Genomic DNA, 6,000 nt, shown 5'->3' with positions numbered 1-6,000 from the left:
AAAACACAAAGTAAGGCTTACTTTGTTAAAAACAAAGTAAGCATAGTCTTTACCTATAATTTTGTATTTTTTTTTAAATTCATGTATTTGACCCTTGAATCTAAATCCGTTTTAATTGTAGGAAAATTTACATATAAATTCACTTTTGAAAAACTATTTACAACTATATCAAATCATGATTTTGAATTATGTCAAACTAGTAAAATCATTACTTTTAATATATTTTAAAGATTGAAATTTATAAAATAGAAGTCTAGAATATATTTTATAGTGTTTATGATTTATGAATTGGGGTCTATGGTTTGGATCTTGGGAAATTTACACAAAAATGCACATTTGAAAAATTATTTCTAACTATATCAAATACTAATTTAAATAATGTCAAACTAAATAAATAATTGCTTTTTCTATATTTTTAAAGTATTATGTTTTATGAATTAAGGGTCTAAAATATATTTTTAGGATTAATGATTTATGAATTGAGCTCTAAAATTTATAAATTATAACATAAAATCATATTTTATTGATATATAGAAAATTATAACATTTTGAGAATTATGTTTTGTAATATGATTTAATTGTAATTTTATAATTAGATATGATTTTCATATAAAAAAGCCCGAGGATCTTATAGGTACGGGATGAATATTAGGGGCCCAAATTGAGACTTAATTGACTGAGTTGAATCTAAGAAAATTTACATATAAATTCACTTTTAAAAAACTATCTACAATTATGTTAACTAATGATTTTGAATTATGTCAAACTAGTAAAATCAGTACTTTTAATATATTTTAAAGATTGGAATTTATAAAGTAGGAGTGTAGAATATATTTTCTAGCGTTTATGATTTATGAATTGGGGTCTGGAATTTTTAAATTAGGATGTAAAATAATAGGTATGGAAGAAGGAAGAAGAGAGTTTGGGGATTTGTTAGGAATAGATGGGGATGGGTTTTAGATGTAATTAGGTTGGGTTGGGCCTATGGTTTGGATCTTATAGGTATGGGATGAATGTTAGGGGCCCAAATAGAGACTTATTTGATTCAATTGAATCTAAAGAGTTTGTTATGTGAATATGATAATTAGTTACAAAATTACAACTAAATCATATTAGTAAACTTAATTCTGAATATGTCATTATTTTCTATATATAACAAATAAAATATACTTTTACACCATAATTTAAAAATTCTAAATTCCAATTTATAAATCCCTAAACTCTAGACAATACATCTTAGACCCATAATTTCTAAACTCACATTCTTAAAATAGATTAAAAGTGTTGATTTTATTAGTTTAATATAAATCAAAATTAGAACTTCACATAATTGTAGATAGTTTTTCAAATGTGAATTTATATGTAAATTTCTCTTTAAAAAAAAGCTATTGAATAGGCCCAGAAGCCTAAAACATATACTTATGTTCAATTTTAGTCAACAAAGACCATTTTTTTTTATCACATATTAAGGATCTACATCACTGAAATGAAATAATAGCTTAACAAATTCGGGTTTTCAAAATATTATCACTATTACCTAATATATATATATATATGAAAGGACGGATCGGGCTGGGCTAGTTCGGGTTTTCAAAACAAATTCCAAACCCAATACATTTTATGTACATGCTTGTACGAGTTCGAGTCGGACCGGGACATATCCGAACCCAAACCAAAAATTAGATTTCCTTTTTCCTTTCCACTTTCTTTTTACTCAATTGGTACATTGTTGGTTCTGTTTGATAGTACACTGTCTCCATAATCACTCACATAATGATCCTCTGTTATGTTTCTTACTAAATCGTCGAATAGGTGAAATGGAAACGCCCTTGATTTCTTTGGTTCTCTATAGCCCATGATTTCTATGGTTCTCTGTAGTACTTTTCCAGCACTGCCTTCGTTGCACATATATATTACATCCACAATAAAAAAAAAACTTATGGATATATGAACCTATTGAAAAAGACTTCAAACTTTCCTCTTGTATTACATGCTAACAAAAGCGATCTAAACCACAAGGTTTATTTTTGTACTTTTTCTTAAATTTTTCATTGATATATTTTTTTGATTATTATTTTTAATCTATTGAAACCAGAAACAACATATTGATTTTAATTTGGTTAAGTAGTTTAAATTTATTTAGATTTAAAATTTTTATTAGCAATAGAACCAAACTCACAACCTATAAGACTCATGTCACAATTCAAGACCAATTACATCAAATCAAATCAAAGTATATCACATAGAAATTTCACCCCAAATTTCATCTAATGATAAAGTAAAAATGAAATAAACTGATGTTGCAGCTGAAACATGTAATCTCGGCCTTTGAAAGACTTAACAGAAGCCTCCTTACTCGGCCATCAGGGGTGGAGTTAGCCCAGAGCCGGGGTGGAGGTACCAAATAAATGACTACCTGAATCGGGATTTTGAGCATAAAGATTGGGGGGTAGTTTAAAGTGGTTAAGTTGGTTTAAGAGTCTTGTTTTAAGGTGAGAGGTATTGGTTCAAACCACACCAAGTTCATTTTTATTTGAACTTTATTTGGAGGTTTAGAGAGTGAGGAAGAAAGAAATCGAAAATGGAAGAGGGAAGAAGAGAGTTTAGGGATTTGTTAGGAATATATGGGGATGGGTTGGGGCTATGGTTTGGATCTTGGGTTTTCAAAATATTATCACTATTACCTAATATATATATATGGTTCTCTGTAGTACTTTTCCAGCACTGCCTTCGTTGCACATATATATTACATCCACGATAAAAAAAAAACTTATGGATATATGAACCTATTGAAAAGACTTCAAACTTTCCTCTTGTATTACATGCTAACAAAAGCAATCTAAACCACAAGGTTTATTTTTGTACTTTTTCTTAAATTTTTCATTGATATATTTTTTTGATTATTATTTTTAATCTATTGAAACCTAAACAACATATTTATTTTAATTTGGTTAAGTAGTTTAAATTTATTTAGATTTAAAATTTTATTAGCAATAGAACCAAACTCACAACCTATAAGACTCATGTCACAATTCAAGACCAATTACATCAAATCAAATCAAAGTATATCACATAGAAATTTCACCCCAAATTTCATCTAATGATAAAGTAAAAATGAAATAAATTGATGTTGCAGCTGAAACATGTAATCTCAGCCTTTGAAAGACTTAACAGAAGCCTCCTTACTCGGCCATCAGGGGTGGAGTTAGCCCAGAGCCGGGGTGGAGGTACCAAATAAATGACTACTTGAATCGGGATTTTGAGCATACAGATTGGGGGGTAGTTTAAAGTGGTTAAGTTGGTTTAAGAGTCTTATTTTAAGGTGAGAGGTATTGGTTCAAACCACACCAAGTTCATTTTTATTTGAACTTTATTTGGAGGTTTAGAGAGTGAGGAAGAAAGAAATCGAAAATGGAAGAGGGAAGAAGAGAGTTTAGGGATTTGTTAGGAATATATGGGGATGGGTTGGGGCTATGGTTTGGATCTTGGGTTTTCAAAATATTATCACTATTACCTAATATATATATATATATGGTTCTCTGTAGTACTTTTCCAGCACTGCCTTCGCTGCACATATATATTACATCCACAATAAAAAAAAACTTATGGATATATGAACCTATTGAGAAAGACTCCAAACTTTCCTCTTGTATTACATGCTAACAAAAGCGATCTAAACCACAAGGTTTATTTTTATACTTTTTCTTAAATTTTTCATTGATATATTTTTTCGATTATTATTTTTAATCTATTGAAACCTAAACAACATATTGATTTTAATTTGGTTAAGTAGTTTAAATTTATTTAGATTTAAAATTTTATTAGCAATAGAACCAAACTCACAACCTATAAGACTCATGTCACAATTCAAGACCAATTACATCAAATCAAATCAAAGTATATCACATAGAAATTTCACCCCAAATTTCATCTAATGATAAAGTAAAAATGAAATAAACTGATGTTGCAGCTGAAACATGTAATCTCGGCCTTAGAAAGACTTAACAGAAGCCTCCTTACTCGGCCATCAGGGGCGGAGTTAGCCCAGAGCCCGGGGGGGAGGGGGGGAGGGGGGTAGTTTAAAGTGGTTAAGTTGGTTTAAGAGTCTTGTTTTAAGGTGAGAGGTATTGGTTCAAACCACACTAAGCTCATTTTTATTTGAACTTTATTTTTTTAACTGGACTCTTTATTGTTTTATTTGAACTTATTTTTATGATATCTATTTTTTTAAGAATTTATTATCTATAAAAAATCAACTTCTTATTTTTGAGACTCAATTAACTTAATTTCTAAAATGAAAAATATAAGCAGTTTATAGTTAAAAATAAAAAAAAAACTGTGAAAATATTATATTTTTTACCAACATACCAAAACGATAAAGTTTCAGTGTGCTGGAAGTTTAAAATTTTTTGCCCAGCCCTGACGGGCTGAACTTCGAAAAATTATTCCCAATTGTCAGACTAAAATTAGCCCTCCCAACTGTCAATTTCTGGCTCCGCCACTGTCGGCCATCCACCAAGAAGAATTAGTTAAAGGCATTTGACATCTATGAATCACCTACGGACCTGTTTCGAAATGGGACAGGAAAAGAAAAAATGTGTTCTATAAAGTAGAATCTCTCAAGACTATATTGGGCACAGATAGCAATATCGCTTCTACAAAGTTTAGTATTATATGCATGCATCTATTAGAGTTAGAAAATGTATGCATTTGTATAATTTTAGTCTTATATCAGTTAGGGCTCATTTTATCTGTTTTTGCTTAAATATTTCTTCAATTGCAGAAAAATTTGAAGAATGTCGAAACAATTCACGGTTGAACAAATTAAAGAGTTCACAAATGGTTTTAAAGACAACTTTGCAAGTGGGGGTTCTAGAAGGCTATACAGAGGAGTCATTGAAAACAAACTAGTGGCCGTTAAAGAATTCATGAATGCATCAAAAGAATGCTATGAGGTTTGGCTATTATTAACTAATAATGGATTATATAATTGTACTATTAAATGTTAAGTAACTTAATTTTCTTGCTGTTAGAGTGAAAAACAACATTTGGAAACTCTTGCGCATCCGCTTGTTGTGAATATCATTGGACATGCAAGCAATGAAAAGCATTGCTACATAGTCATGGAATACCTTCCAAAAAACTTAAATGGCGCATACGAAGGTAAGTCAAATTCACCAGTGGTTTAATTTGAAATGTAACACAAATTGTTTAATAACATAAATTTATTTTACAGGATTACAATGGACGAAGACTATTGATGTGTTAAAGCATATAGCTAAAGCAATTCAACACATTCATAAGAATGGGTTAATATACTATGATTTGAAGCCGGAAAATGTATTGCTTGATAATGAAGATAAAGCAAAGTTATGTGATCTTGGTTCGGTAGGGATTGCTAAAAAGATCGGAGCAGTCACACCGGGTTATTACCCGGATGAAATCAATAGTAAGGTCTATAAATTATTTGTAGTAAATACAATAATAAATAGATATGTAACTTCATGTGTTATTTTTCTATTTTGAAGGTATAAAAGATGTGACTCAAAAAGTTGATATTTATAGTTTTGGGATCATGTGTCTGCAAATTATAATGAAGGCGGATCAGAGGGAGATAGGTGACACGCTGGATCGTAAAGCTCTGCCTCATAAGCATAAGAAGAAGGGGGGGGGGGGAAGAGACAAAAACGAGAAGGAGGAGAAAACTAACATATATGTTAGAGCAAAGCTGATGCAGTTACAAAAGCGACATGTGGTGCATAAGACCCTTATGGGAGAGGATGGAGGAGGATGCACTGAGGAAGAAGCCAAGAAGATAACGGATTTGGCACTGCGTTGTGCGAGTGAACTTCCAAAAAACAGGCCAACAATAGACATAGTCATAACGAAACTGGAGAATCTCAAAGAAGAAAAACAAATAAAGGAAGAAGAAGAAGAAGGTGCATTATCTAAAACGGAGATAGGAGAATCAAGCAAAAGCAAAGGAAAGAAGAAAAACAA

The sequence above is a fragment of the Euphorbia lathyris genome, chromosome 8 (genome assembly GCF_963576675.1).
Source record: "Euphorbia lathyris chromosome 8, ddEupLath1.1, whole genome shotgun sequence".
In the NCBI taxonomy this organism is placed as follows: domain Eukaryota; kingdom Viridiplantae; phylum Streptophyta; class Magnoliopsida; order Malpighiales; family Euphorbiaceae; genus Euphorbia; species Euphorbia lathyris.
The sequence above is the reverse complement of the archived record's forward strand: the minus strand, read 5'-3'. Positions refer to the sequence as shown.